This window comes from Bos indicus x Bos taurus, chromosome 27 (genome assembly GCF_003369695.1).
Source record: "Bos indicus x Bos taurus breed Angus x Brahman F1 hybrid chromosome 27, Bos_hybrid_MaternalHap_v2.0, whole genome shotgun sequence".
Classification (NCBI taxonomy): domain Eukaryota; kingdom Metazoa; phylum Chordata; class Mammalia; order Artiodactyla; family Bovidae; genus Bos; species Bos indicus x Bos taurus.
Genome location: NC_040102.1, coordinates 15306002 through 15321485, shown reverse-complemented (window position 1 = coordinate 15321485; position 15484 = coordinate 15306002). Strand labels below are relative to the sequence as shown.

General features: G+C 45.7%; 1 long non-coding RNA gene across 1 annotated transcript; it reads right to left on the bottom strand.

Moving 5' to 3' along the window:
• Positions 1-719: 719 nt before the first annotated feature.
• Positions 720-13827, bottom strand: LOC113885029. Its single transcript, XR_003509105.1, has 2 exons — positions 13454-13827; positions 720-1162 (listed from the first exon to the last, which is right to left on the bottom strand). It is a non-coding gene; the product is annotated as an uncharacterized LOC113885029 (long non-coding RNA).
• Positions 13828-15484: the final 1657 nt, after the last annotated feature.

The following is a 15484-nucleotide window of genomic DNA, read 5'->3' as shown; positions in this document are numbered from 1 at the left end:
AAGCTGGAAAGAGACTTAAAGATCCTTTAGTTCAACCTCTTCACTTGACAGCCAAGGAAACAGGCTCAGAGAGGTCAGTGACTTGCCCTCGATGGGCGTGCTCGGTGGGACAGAGCAGGGACCAGAATCTGTCCCCCAAACCCTGGCAAGGAGCTGTCACTCTCGTTCCCTCTGTTTTTGCTCACTCTTCCTGCCCCCAAATTACAAGGTGCCTGAAAATACTTTGGTGAGGGATTGTGACAAAGAACTTTGAAAGTAAGAGTTTTCTTTTGTTTTGTTTTAAAACATATGGACCCAATGCAGTGGAAAGGATGACCAATGACAATTTCCTTAGAAATGCCAGATTTTTAAAATGTGGTGAGCCTCCGATTGGTAGCATTCCATCTTAAGTGATACAATTTACAGATACTAGGAAAAGGAAAGATTCAAAAGAATATTCTTAACCTCAAAGGGTGCAAAGTTTCACTTATGCATCGTGGTGGCTATAGTTAATAATTTCTGTTTTGTATACTTGAAATCTGCTAAGAGAGAAGATATAAATTGTTTTCACTATATACACAGTGAATATAGTGTATTCACTACATTCACCACCCTCCTGACCCCCTCACCACCACCACCCTCCCTAAAAAAAGCCCCAAAGAAAATGGTAGCGATGAGGAAAATGACAAATTTCCTATGGGAGAACAATCAAATTAAGAAAGAAAACAGAGAAAAAAAAGTCTTTGTGGCAGGCCTTTCCCAATGTTTATTGTTCATCTATATTATACATTAACCAGACCTCAAAGCAGGGAGATGAAGTTAACCTTTGAGAAAAAGTTGGCCTCTTTCTTCAGACACCAGCACTGTAATTCTATGATTAATGTATTCTTTTTCATCTCATACAAGGGATGGCATTCACCAAAGACTTGTCTATACATGCATAATTGAAAAAAAAATCTTTGATGAACTATGTACACAATGCCAACCTGTCAATAAGATACACAATTTCTTTGTCTCAAAATTGCACAAATGTGCTAATACCTGGTCAGCACAGCAGTTCTCAGAGCGTCTGAGACTCTTGTTTCCCAGGTTGCAGTCTTCAGTTTGGCTCAAATAAAATTCTCTTTTCTCTCATCTTGAATGTTTGTTGAATTTTTTTTTTTTTTTTTTTGGTCAACAGTAGCTATAGGGAGACAATGGATAAATTAATTAGCTTGCTTGGGTGATCATTCCATGATGTATATGTTTCAAAGGATCAAGTGGTACACTTTAAACATATTCAATGTTTGTATGTCAGTCATACCTCAGCAAAGCTGTTAAAAAAAAAGACTATAGTAAGTCCCCTATATACAAACCTTCAGGTTGTAGACTTTCAAAGATGCCAATGTGCTTTTGTGTGCCTAATCACGTAAGTTAGTCCCTGTGTCTGGCATACACTGTCACATGCATGCATTCTCTACAAGTGGTTGGGCTTTTGTGTATCTTACTGCACAGTACTATATAAAGTCCAGTAGTACAGTATCTTTATTTGGAGCCCAGGATGTCTGGAAGCAAGGGTAAGAAGCAGTGGTGATGTAACTGGTACTGCTAAGAAGCGCCAAGTGGTAATGATGGAAACAAAAGTAAAAATAATTGAGAGAGAGGAGTGAGGCAAAAAGATGGTAGACATTGCTCATTCTTATACCATGAATTGTTCAACCACTGGTATGATTCTAAAGAACAAAGGTAAGGACACCCCTGGTGGTACAGTGGTTGGGAATCCACCTGCCAATGCAGAGGCCGTGGGTTTGATCCCTGATATACGAGGAGTCCACATGCTGAGGGGCAGCTAAGCCCATGCACCACAACTACTGAGCCCAAGCTCTAGAGCCTGTGAGCCAGAGCTACTGAAACCCGTGCACCTGGAGCCTGTGCTTTGTGGCAAGAGAAGCCACTCTACTGCAGTAAGAAGTCTGTGCACCACAGTGAGAGTAGCCCCTGCTCGCTGCAACTAGAGAAAGCCTGCACACACCAGTGAAAACCCAGCATGACCAACATTAACTTTTTAAGAATATAAAGAACAAGGACAAGATCCAGGAACATGTGAAGTCTGCTGTGCTGATGACGTCGACAATAATACTGAAGAAGTGTGGGAAAGTGATGGAGGAGCTGGAGAAACTTCTCAGTGTGTGGATGCGGAATCACAGCATCAGCATCCTATTCAGCCTAATGCTGAGTCAACAGAAAGCTAAAAGCCTTTATGAAGACTTAAAAAAGAAACGCACTTAAGAATCAGAGGGCACATCTTTTAACGCCAATCAAGGCTGGTTTCATTGGTTCAAGATCAGAGCCAACTTTCACAATGTAAAAATAAGTGGAGAAGCAGCGAGTGCAGATGGGGTAGCTGCCTGGGAATTTCCTCCACCACTTGGAGAAATTATTGATGAAGGCAGGTTTTTAATATGGATGAGATAGGACTGTACTGGAAGAGGATGCCAGACTGAAGTTACATCAGTAAGGAGGAAAAATTGATTGATGCCAGGCTGTAAAGCAGCAAGTGAAAGCGAAAGTCACTCAATCATGTCCAATCCTTTGAGACCCCATGGACTATGGCCCATGGAATTAGGCTTATTCTGTTGTTTGGTGGCAATACTTTCAGTAATATGAAGCTGAAACTTCCCTTAGTTTATCATTCACAGAACCCAAAAACCCTTAGAAACACAGCCAGGGGCTCTCTTCCTGCTGAGTAGAATGACAACCCCAAACCTGAGTTACACAGGCCATTGTCTAGGACTGGTTTTCCCACCACTTTATCCCAGAGGTAGAGAAATATTGCTTGGAGAAGGACATCCCATTCAATATTCTTTTGCTGCTTGACAGTACTCCAGGCTACCCCGCATTCATGGATGACTTTCATCCCAATGTCAAAGTAATGCCTCTGCCATTGACTACTACACACTCATACAACCTATGGACCAGGGAGTGATAGTGGCTTTCAAGAAGTTTTCTTTATGGGACTTCCCTGGTGGTCCAGTGGTTAAGGCTCCATACTCCCAATGCAGGGGGCCCATGTTTAATCCTGGTCAGGGAACTAGATCCCACATACCTCAACTGAAGAGTTTGCATGCAACAGCTCAAAGGGCCCACATGCCACAGTGAAGACTGAAGATCCCAAGTGCTGCAACTAAGACCTGGTACAGTCAAATAAATATATAAAAATAATACATATTTAAAAAGGAGTATTATTTATGCCACACTTTTTGTCAGGCATAAAGGCCAGGGACAAATCAGGAGCAACCTCAAGACAATTTCAGAAGGACTCTAAGATCTACAAGGCCATAAAAAACATTGACTCTGCTAGGTGTAAGGTCACAGCCGTCACCACGAATGGCGTTTGAAAGAACCTTTGCCTGCAGTTTGTTCGTGACTTTCGTGGATTTGAGAAGGTGGGTGAGGAGTCCAAGGAGGTCTTCAGCAACTGAGTGACCCTCAGCAAGAAGCTGGAGCTGGATCTGCAAGAGGACAATTCACTGAACTCCTTGCTGTGCACAAGAGGAGCTTACTAACAAAGACCTATGGAATTGGAGGCGCAGAGAAAGGATGAAGAGAGACAAGAGGAAGAAGTAACTGAAGAAACCAAGAGACTCATGACGCAGGAAACGGCAAGGAGGTTTTCTTCATTTGAGGAGGCACTGTTAGTTTTGAGGCATAGGACCTGAATGTAGAATGGCAAGGGAAGTTTGTAGCAGCTGTTCAGAAGGCATTCCAGTTTTACCATGTTATCTAAGATGAGGAAGAAGAGCTAGTACCCAGACATTCCACTTGAGCTAAAAGATGGTGCTAAAATCCTGAAAGATGATGCTGTGAAAGTGCTGCACTCAATATGCCAGCAAATTTGGAAAACTCAGCAGTGGCCACAGGATTGGAAAAGGTCAGTTTTCATTCCAATCCCAAAGAAAGCCAATGCCAAAGAATGTTCAAACTATTGCACAATTGCACTCATTTCACATGCTAGTAAGTAATGCTCAACATTCTCCAAGTCAGGCTTGAACAGTACGTGAACCATGAACTTCCAGATGTTCAAGCCAGATTTAGAAAAGGCAGAGGAACCAGATCAAATTGCCAACTTCTATTGGATCATTGAAAAATCAAGAGAGTTCCAGAAAAACATCTCAGTTCAGTTCAGTTCAGTTCAGTCGTTCAGTCATGTCTGACTCTTTGTGACCCCATGAACCGCAGCACGCCAGGCCTCCTTGTCCATCACCAACTCCCAGAGTTTACCCAAACTCATGTCCATTGAGTCAGTGATGCCATCGAACCATCTCATCCTCTGTCGTCCCCTTCTCTTCCTGTCTTCAATCTTTCCCAACATCAGGGTCTTTTCAAATGAGTCAGTCCTTCACATCAGGTGGCCAAAATACTGGAGTTTCAGCTTTAGCATCAGTCTTTCCAATGAACATCCAGGACCAATTTCCTTTAGGATGGACTGGTTGGATTTCCTTGCAGTTCAAGGGACTCTCAAGAGTCTTCTCCAACACCATAGTTCAAAAGCATCAATTCTTCAGCGCTCAGCTTTCTTTATAGTCCAACTCTCACATCCATACAGGACTACTGGAAAAACCATAGCCTTGACTAGTGGACCTTTGTTGACAAAGTGATGTCTCTGCTTTTTAATATGCTGTCTAGGTTGGTCATAACTTTCCTTCCAAGGAGTAAGTGTCTTTTAATTTCATGGCTGCAGTCACCATCTGCAGTGATTTTGGAGCCCCAAAACATCTACTTCTGCTTTATTGACTATGCCAAAGCCTTTGACTGTGTGGATCACAACAAACTGTGGAAAATTCTAAAAGAGATGGGAATACCAGACCACTTGACCTGCCTCTTGAGAAATCTGCATGCAGGTCAAGAAGCAGCAGTTAGAACTGGATGTGGAACAACAGACTAGTTCCAAATCGGGAAAGGAGTACATCAAGGCTGTATATTGTCACCCTGCTTATTTAACTTATATGCAGAGTATATCATGAAAAATGCTGGACTGGATGAAGCACAAGCTGGAATCAAGACTGCCAGGAGAAATATCAATAACCTCAGATATGCAGATGACACCACCCTTGTGGCAGAAAGTGAAGAACTAAAGAGCCTCTTGATGAAAGTGAAAGTGGAGAGTGAAAAAGTTGGCTTAAAGCTCAACATTTAGGAAACTAAGATCATGGCAATGTTCCCATCACATCATGGCAAACAGATGGAGAAACAGTGGAAACAGTGACAGACTTTATTTTCTTGGGTTCCAAAATCACTGCAGATGGTGACTGCAGCCATGAAATTAAAAGATGCTTGCTCCTTGGAACAACAGTTATGACCAACCTAGACAGCATATTAAAAAGCAGAGACATTACTTTGCCAACAAAGGTCCATCTAGTCAAAACTATGGTGTTTCCAATAGTCATGTATGGATGTGAGAGTTGGACTATAAAGAAAGCTGAGCGCAGAAGAATTCATGCTTTTGATTGGACTATAAAGAAAGCTGAGCGCAGAAGAATTCATGCTTTTGAACTGTGGCATTGGAGTAGACTCTTGAGAGTCCCTTGGACAACAAGGATATCCAACCAGTCCATCCTTCAGGAAATCAATCCTGAGTATTCATTGGAAGGACTGATGCTGAAGTTGAAACTCCAATACTTTGGCTGCCTGATGCAAAGAACTGACTGATTGGAAAAGACCCTGATGCTGGAAAAGATTGAAGGCAGAAAGAGAAGGGTACAACGGAGGATGAGATGGTTGGATGGCACCACTGACTTAATGGACATGAGTTTGAGTAAACTCCGGGAGTTGGTGATGGACAGGGAGGCCTGGCGTGCTGCAGTCCATGGGATCTGAAGAGTCAGACACGACTGAGCAACTGAACTGAACTGAACTAAACCCAGACATCACTGGGTTGTTTTTGTTTGCTTGTTTGTTTGTTTTAAAGAGAGGAGATAAAGTTGAATTCAGCAAGGAACCAGAAACTGTGCCGTCCACATCAAGCAAGAGTGAAATTGCAGCTTGCCCTCCGTCTCCTATTGATGAGCATCCTTCAGATCTATCACCGCCCACCTCCTCTCCCTCCTCCAGTTAGTAATTCTTCTTGCCTGTTCACTTGATGCCAGCCCCTGTATGCCAGCTGTTGTTCTACCATACTTTTCAAGGTATTGTTCTGTAAGATTAAAAATGTTTTATTTTTTGTGTTTGTTTATGTATTATTTGTGTGAAAAGTATTATAAACCTATTACAGTACAGTACTGAATAGCCTATTGTATTAGTTGGGTACCTAGGCTAACTTTGTTGGACTTAGGAAGGTACCCTCACAATGGAACACTTTGTATGTAGTGAAGAAGTGAAGTGTAAGTCGCTCAGTGGTATCTGAGTCTCTGGGACCCCATGGACTGGGGCTCGCCAGGCTCCTCTGTCCATGGGATTCTCCAGGCAAGAATCCTGGATTGGGTTGCCATTTCCTTCTCCAGGAGATCTTCCCTACTCAGGGATCGAACCTAGGTCTCCTGCATTGCAGGCAGACGCTTTACTGTCTGAGCCACCAGGGAAGTTATCTCTTTTATGTAGGGGACTTAAGTGTATTCTTGGGGCTTCCTGTATAGCTCAGTAGGTAAAGCATCTGCCCGCAGTACAGGAGACTTGGGTTCAGTGCCTGGGTTGGGAAGTGGCAGAAGAAAATGGCACTGGATAAGGAAGTGGCAGCCCACTCCAATTTTCTTGCCTGGAGAATCCCATGGACAGAGGAGCCTGGCGGGCTTCAGTTCAAGGGATCCCAAGAGTGGGACACGACTTCGTGCTGTCTTTCTTTAACGGTATTTTTAACCCCTCATTGTTGTAGTTCACTCTCTCACCGCTAGGTGTCACCCTGGTAGCAAATTGTATCTAGAGCGCTGCTTCCTTGCACTTTTTTGGAATAAAGGTAAAGGGCTGAACAAATCTGATGCTTTCCTGTCTCATGAGGAGAGGCAGAAAGAGGGGGAGGGAAAGACTGAAGTAGCTTTGTGTTCTGGCAGAACCATCTATTAATACAGAGAAGAGTTATCATCGAGGGGTCTGACTGTCATTGGAATCAGCAGATTAAATGTGAAAGGAACCCTGTCAAAACCTAATTTCCACCACGCGAAAATGAATGTGGCCAAGAATAGATATGGAGCAGGATTAACTGCAGGATGGCCCCTGGAGAGAGGGCGAGTGGACACACATCTTGTAAGGAGCTGCTCTAGACCCACACTTGTCAGCGGAAGGCCTCTGCAGATGATGGACAGAAACAGACCATATGTGTCTTTTTAAAGGATGGTCTTCTACCTAAACAGGCTTCTCAGGTTGCACTAGTGGTTAAAAAAAAAAAACAAAACCCACCTGCCAATGCAGGGGATGTGAGAGATGCAGGTTTGATCCCTGGGTCGGGAAGATCCCCTGGAGGAGGAAATGGCAATCCACTCCAGTATTCTTGCCTGGAGAATCCCATGGACAGAGGGGCCTGGTGGGCTACAGTTCATGGGGTCACAAAGAGTTGGACAGGACTGAGCATACGTGCTCACAGGAGAGCTGCAGCCCCTGCTACCAAGCCACAGTTAATCCCAGGTCAGCTGGCTGGATCACTGAGGTCCTGGATATCTCTCAGGATGCACTTGGTCATTACAGAAGAAGCTCAAGATGGAAAGAAACAACTGCATTCAACCAGTCAGAATGCCACTGCAGGAGAAACCATCTCCCTGCATTTTCCAACCCAGCCAGCATCCTTCTCCTTCCCACAGCCACCCCTAAGCTCTAGCAAGTTCCTCAAGGACACCTGGCTGGAGCAGGATCCACACCACCACTCTCAGAGAGGAAAGGATGCGTTCTGGAGCCGCTGCTTCGACAGTGCAATAGCTCAGTCCAGGCTTTGGGCATGTGGCTCAGCCTCCCCGAGGCTCCTGTGCTGAAGCGTTTGGTTTCCTGAAAAATGTGTTACTGCATCTGTCTTCACAGCACTGTAGTGAGGATGCGCTGATGCAGTGTGAGAAGTGTCTGGTGCAGAATCTGACCTCTAGTATAAATGCTTAATCAGTGATGTCTAGTGTTAAGGGCCTCTTTGGACAAGTAGCCTCTTGTTCTACCTACCCTTGCACCTCTTCAGTGGTTAGAATAACTTTTCTAAACCCCTGTCTTAGCCATAATGGAGCTGCTCAAGTCTGCACGGATAAGAACTGATACTATCAAGTCAGGCCAGGTATATGGTTTCCACTCTGTGCTAGACAGCACTCCCCATCTCTGGAACTCAGAGTTTAGTGGGACATGCATACACACACTCACACACACATGAAGACAAACTTATTTAAGAGGTGTAGCTGCTAGGGAGTTTCATAGGTTAAAGTTAAGTTGCTCAGTTGTGTCCAACTCTTTGCAACCCCATGGACTGTAGCCCACCAGACTCCTCTGTCCATGGGATTCTCCAGGCAAGAATACTAGAGTGGGTTGCCATTTCCTTCTCCAGGGGATCTTCCTGACCCAGGGATCGAACCCAGGTCTCCCACATTGCAGGCAGACGCTTTAACCTCTAAGAGTCTCAAAGAAGGATCAAGTGTACCAGATGGATAAGGGGCGTGTGTGAGGCAGAGGGAAGAGGAGGTGTGAGTGTGCACACCTGAAGCACAGCTAAAGGAAGCTGAGAGTTGAGAGTCTGGGGGATGGCGGGAGAAAGGACCCTCAGGTTAGTCTGGAGGGCAGTCACTGAAAGGCTTTGTTTACCCCTCTGGAGAGTTTGATCTTTTGAAAGCTTTTAAGCAAATTGACGTCAGGAAGACTGACTCTTAGACAAAAGGGAGGGTGGAAGGGTTGGAGCCTGGAGGCAGGGAGGCTGGCTGCAGGATTTCTGCAGTGAGCCGGCAGGGAGAAGGAAGCCTGAAATGGAGGGAGGTGCAGCTGAGTGGTGTTTCTGACTCAGCATCCTTGGGCTTGGATGCCAGTTGGCAGAGGATGAAGGGGAGGAAAGAGGAGGGTTGACTCTGAGCTACCAGCTTGGGGGACCGCACAGGTGCTTCTGAGGGAGATGAGAGGTCCTACTTGAGGCAAGTGACCCAGGATTGCTTGTGGACAACCCAGGTGGGGTGTCCAGGGAAGTGTGGTAACAGCGAAGTGGAGCTTAGGCTCTGTACAAGCTATGGGGATTCCTGGGGGCTGCAGAGCAGCTGAAGCTCTCGTAGGATTCTGATCTTGTGCCTAGGGCCTGGGGGCTGATGGCGCCCACCGTGGGGAGGCGGCTGGGAGCTGGGCAGGGAGGTGCCTGTGGGGGTACTTCATGCTGATATGGCTAAGGGACGCCTTTTAAACCAGATCGTCCGTGTGCGTCTGTCTGTGTTTCCCTTTCAGCAGAGCCCGGCTCCGGTGGGGTTGAAGGAGAACATTGTGTGCACCGCTGCTGGTCTTCCCATGCTTTCCCCTCTCTCCACACAGCCCTCTGACACACCTGGGTGTGGGTGGCATCAGGACTCAGGAGGCTATTCCAGGGACAGGGTCAGTTTTCAAAGATAACGGTTGACACTTGGAATAAAATATAGAAGAGAGAGAGATCATTAAAAAAGATAATCAAGTTTCCCCTCCCAAAGATAGCCATGCGTGAGCCAGGCTTCTAGAGAGGCAAGTCCCAGCAGTGAATGAGGCAGAAGCCCAGACAGGTAGAAGACAGCTAGCCTAAGGGGGCTGGAGGCAGATGTGGGTGAATAGAGGATGGTACCCGAAGGCCTGGCATCCAAGCTGCCCAGGCATCAAGCGCCCAGTCCCTGGAGGGCTGTGGCAAGCAGGGCAGGCACCCAGGAGCAAGGGGGAGAGAATCAAGGGAGGGGACACAGCCAGGTACTCCAACTCCAGTACCAGGAGCAGATGGGACCCTGGGTCCTGACCCTGGAGTACGAGCCAGAGAGTAATCAGGCCTCGGCCCTGTGGTCAGGCTGACTGGACACTGGCCACCACTGCTCCTGCAGTCAGGGGTCAGTTGTGTTCTAGACTTGTGCAGGCCAACACGGTAGCTGCTAGCCTCAGGTGGCTATTTAAATTTAGTTTTTAATTAACTGTGCTTACACTGTGCATACACTTTGATCCAGTGATTCTGCTTCTGGAAATTTATCCAAATGATGTACTCATAGATATTCAGAAAGAGACGTGTAAAAGGGACTTACTGCATGACACTATTACCTTTGGGGAAGGAGGGTCATATTTATTGGGGGTATCATTTATTTATTTATTGGGGGGAATTCCCTGGTGGCTAAGATGGTAAAGCATCTGCCCACAATACAGGAGACCCGGGTTCAATCCCTGGGTTGGGAAGGTCCCCTGGAGAAGGAAATGGCAACCCACTCCAGTACTCTTGCCTAGAAAATTCCATGGATGGAGGGGCCTGGTGGGCTACAGTCCATGGGGTCTCAAAGAGTCAGACAAGACTGAGCGACTTCACTTTCCATCATTTACATACCATAAAATTTACTCTTACTAAGTGTATAGCTGGCTGAACTATGTCAATGTATATAGTGGTGTAAACACTGCTGCTAAGGTGCTTCAGTCGTGTCCGACTCTGTGTGACCCCATAGACGGCAGCCCACCAGGCTCCCCTGTCCCTGGGATTCTCCAGGCAAGAACACTGGAGTGGGTTGCCATTTCCTTCTCCAAACTAGTGCTATCAACTATTTTTCCATCTTTCCAAGAAGTTCACTTGGGCTGCCCTTTGTCATCATCAGGTCCCTACTGCAAGCCCCCGTCCCTGGCAACCACTGATGGGCTTTTCATCCTATAGTTTTATCTTTCCATCAAGGTTGACTACGTGGAATCCCACACGCGTGTAGCCTTTTCTGTCTGGCTACTTCCCCTTAGCAGAGTGTTTCTGACGTGTATCCACAGTTTTGTGTCCATCGGTGGTTTGTCCCTTTGTTGCTGAGTCGCATCCCACCGTGTGGATGTACCAGAGCTTGTCGTTGTGCATTTGGGCTGCTTGTAATGTTTGGCACTGGGAATAGAGCTGCTGCAAGCACACACACACAAGTCTTTGCATGGACAGCAGGGCATTATTCGTGCAGCAAGCTTTCAGAAATAACCTCAGTGTCTAACATCTAACACCTAATACTCCTTAGAGTGAAAGGACAAAGTGCAGCCACCGAAACCATGTTTTCAAAGGATGGTTTATAGTATGGAAATACTTCACTTGTTTAGTATAAAAATAACAGAACACGAGATCTGTTTTCAGGATGATTATCTCCGGCTCACAGAGGACTTTTTGTTTTGTTCTTTGTTTTACATTTCTCTGTTGGACTCTCTGAGATTTTAAGAATGGGAAGAATGAGATTTACTGTAAGGAACTGTGGGGCAACGAGGAAGACAGGAATCCAGTCTGCACGGGAGACTGGAATGGGGGCCACGTGGGGAAGATGGAGGCAGTCACCCATCCAGAGCTCTGCAGAGGTGCTGGCCTGCTTCCTCAGGCCTCCTTCCTCCCCTCCCTGTCCGTGTTTCTCATCCTTCCTGTCAGCCAGTCCAGACTCCCATTGCATGACTTCCGTGTGCCAGGCCCTGTTTCTCTCCAGGCACAATGCAGACGTGGCCCCTTCCTTCATGAAGCTAGGAGGCCTTAGTGTCTTTCTGCCTCCTCCTACCACCAGCTACACTCTGTTTCCCTTTATTCTCCTCTGTGCCTCTTGTTCGTGCACGAGTCCTGCTTCTTCCACCCTTTGCTTCCTTCCTTCTCTCTGCATGTCCTTAGACTAACGCTCCTCCTACCTACCCACTTTCCGCTCCCGTATGCCTCACATTGACTCCCCAAGAGAGGACGTGATGGGCTCAGTGAGTCACAGTGGAACTAGGGTAAGATTTTTGGAGGAGTCCACCCCATAGATCCTAGCCAGCCAGGGTTTGGCTACCCTTGAGTCAGGTATCTACCCTGGTCCAGCCAGCTGTGGCTGGTCTTGGGGGTCGGGGGTCAGAGCCACAGGGCACATGGCATGGCCAGCCATGGGTAAGGAACTCCTAGGAATGGCTGTGAATGTGGCAGGCCCCCAAAATACAACACAGTGTTGCCCAATATAATCTGTACACTTTATATATTTGTTAAAATAGGTGCCTGTTACTTTTTAAATTGAAGGAGAGGGAGAGTCAAAAATAATTTCATATAGAAAGAAAAATATTTTCTAAGAAGGATAATGTTCTGGTGTATCCCAACTGATTATATGTGAGCAGAGGTTAAGTCATCCACATTGGCTGCCAGTCAAGGAGCAGAGGGCAATACCTGAGTGAATGGACTTAGTGAACTTGGTCTAGAAAGAGATAGAGAGATATATATAGAGAGATAGAGACAGAGATAGAAAGAGAGGAGCCCGAGGTAGGATGAAGTGAGGGCTGGAGCATAAATTTACTTCTGTGTTCCTCTTTTGCCTGAGGTAGCCCTGAAGGCTTGAATCCTGGGGAAAATGTGGTTTCACTGTCCCTAACAGAGGCCATATCAACTTGATTTGCTATTAAAAACAAAACAATAAAAAAGCTTTCTATGGAGACTTACACCTCATATCTCCCCTGACCACAAAGGATCCTTTTGCTTGAAAGGATCAACCTCTGTTATTTTTCATTCTTATCACTGTCTAAACATGACTTTTCATGGCAGCAATCAATGAATGTGTGTGTCTTTGTTCTTTTTATTCCTGTGTGTTTTCCCTGTGTTGACACGATCGTATATTTATTGTTTTAATGGCTCTATATTCTTTCTGATGAATATATGACAGTACCCCAAAGGTTAGGCATTCGGATTGTTTATAGTGGTTTTTTTTGCTATTATGAAAAATATACCTTGAAATAATTACAAATTTGACTTTTTTTTTTTGCCAGTAGTAACAACTATCTTTATTCTTCTCAAGACCAATTTTATATTATGTTTTGTTTCCTATTTACAAAACATGTTCATTGTAGATGTTTTAGAAAAAAATATAAACATATATTTTAAATATTTATAAAATATAAGCTTATATAAAAGCTTATATAAAAATATAAGCTGCTTGGGGTGTTTATGACCTACAAGGGATGTAATCACAGACTCCCCTTTTATTTTTCTAGTTAAAGGAGGCCTTGCTGACAGCGGTTGGTCCTCCCTGCTCCTCAGTTCCCTAGTAATCCCAGGAGTCCAGAAGACTCAGTTCATATTCCACAAGCAAGCTGAAAAAGATGCGGGAGCATCTAGACAGCCTTCCAGATCCTGGGTGACCGGCTGGCCTTGTTCTCTTACCAGCCACAGTGCCCTTCTAGAAGACTGGTGTGCCTCTTGGGTACTTGATTGCCACATAAGCAACAGTGATGATTACAATTGGATTTCTAAGACTAATATCGTTTTATTTTTTCTTAAGCTTATGCTCATACACTTAACCATTGCTTCCAAAAGAGGGTGCTAAGTCTGGAAGAGACCCCCCACCCCAGCCACAATCTCAAAACAAACAACAAATCTCTAGTGGTTTACCTTCTGGGCTGAACCCCGTCGCTAGTAGGGAAAGACGTGGATGGGAGCACTCCACTTGGAAAGTGTCCACAGGGACAAGAAGAATTTCTCCAAATCCCATAATGCTGTCAGGTAATCGGGGTGACCCCTCGTGCCTTCAGAGTCTCAAGCCTGGGAGGGTGGGTCTGGCTCCGTCGTGTCCTGAGGCAGCTAAGGAGAAGGTGCCCTTGACAAGGTGTTCCTGGGGTGGCTTCTCCACTTTGGGCTCTGGTACAGGGCCCTCACGCCAGTGCCTGACGGGAAGGCTAATTCTCAGCTGAGGCATGACCAGCCGTGAGGCCCTCATGACCTGGAGGCCAAGTTTCTTCGCACTAGAAATTCATCTCCTGCACTTCGCATGTACCTAGCTGTTTCTGCCAGGACCAAGCCAGTGCCAGGGCTTAGTTTGGCACTTTCTTCTCAGTGACCTGGAAGGACTTTCCCCCAGCCCCCAGCCCCTCCCTGTCCTGGGGCATGACTGCTCCTTGCCTGCAGGACAAGGTAGGCCCCTCTTCTCTAGACTGTGGTTCTAAGAGGAGACTACTCATTATGTTTTAACTTCTGTTTATTATTTATTTAGTTATTTTGCTGCTCCGGGTCTTAGTGGTGGCATTCGGATGTGGTGTGTGGAATCTACTTCCCTGAACAGGGATCAAACCTGAGCCCCTGCAGTGGGAGGAGGGCTGAGTCTTTAGCCACAGTGCCACCAGGGAAGCCCCAAGCCTACACTTTCTGCGAAGTGAAACCAACCAAAGATAGCTACTGTACACTTAACACAATATTATAAATCAACTGTATTTCAATTAAACAAAACAAAACTTTGGGCCTAAACAGGGCTGTTCCCAGCTGTGAGATCATAGTGCCTGTGATTGGCTCATGTCTGTGGTCCCGTGCGGCTTCGGTTTCAGAAAGAAAAAAACAAATACCATATATATTAAGGCATATATGTGGAATCTAGAAAAGTGCTACAGACAAATCTATTAGCAGAGCAGGAATAGAGATGCAGAGGCAGAGAAGGGACCTGGGGACACAGTGGGTTAAGCAGTTATTTATAATGTTGTGTTAATTTCTGCTGTACAGCTGCATGACTCAAGTACACAATATATACCTTCTTTTTTATATTTTTTCCCATTATGGTTTATCCCAGGAAGTTGGATACAGTTCCCTGTACTATCCAGTAGGACTTTGTTGTTCATCCATTCTAAATGTGATAGCTTTCATTTACCAGCCCTTCACCCCCAGTCCATCCCTCACCTTCTCCTCCCCGCTTGTCAACCACAAGTCTGCTCTCCATGTCTATGAGCCTGTTTCTGTTTTGTAGATAGGTTCATTCATGCCATATTTTAGTTTCCACATATAAGTGATATCATGCGGGCTTTGCCTCTCTCCTTCTGACTTACTTCACTGAGTATGATAATCTCCAGTTGCATCCATGTTGCTGCAAATGGCATCATTCTTCTTTATGGCTGAGGAGTATTCCACTGTATATATGTGCCACACCTCCTTTATCCATCCATCTGTCGATGGACATTTAGGTCGTTTTCATGTCTCGGGTGTCATGAACTGTGCTGCTGTGAACTTAGAGGTGCATGTGTTTTTTGAATTACAATTTTGTTCGATAAATGCCCAGGAATGAGATTGCTGGATTAGATGGTAATTTTATTTTTAGCTCTCTGAGGAATTGCCATGCTGTTTCCTGTAGTGGCTGCACAGGGTCCAAAGTTTTGAAGGCAAGTGCTATGCCTCACTCTCTGCCTGTTCCCACAGGTCCCACTTCCCCAGGCAAGGGCCCCACTGCTCTGTTTATACTGATGGGTATTGTACTGTCCTAGGAATGCTAGGAGAGGACAGATGAGCAAGAAAGAGGAGAACCAGGAGCTTATTCCTCTTGATCCTCCCTCTGGGTCCTGCATGCCCTGACCTGGGAGCTTCCTGCTGTCTGGCATTCTCTGAGTTTTAGATATCCTTTGTTAGGTACATTGATTCCTCAGACCTACTGGGAAATACTTTGTA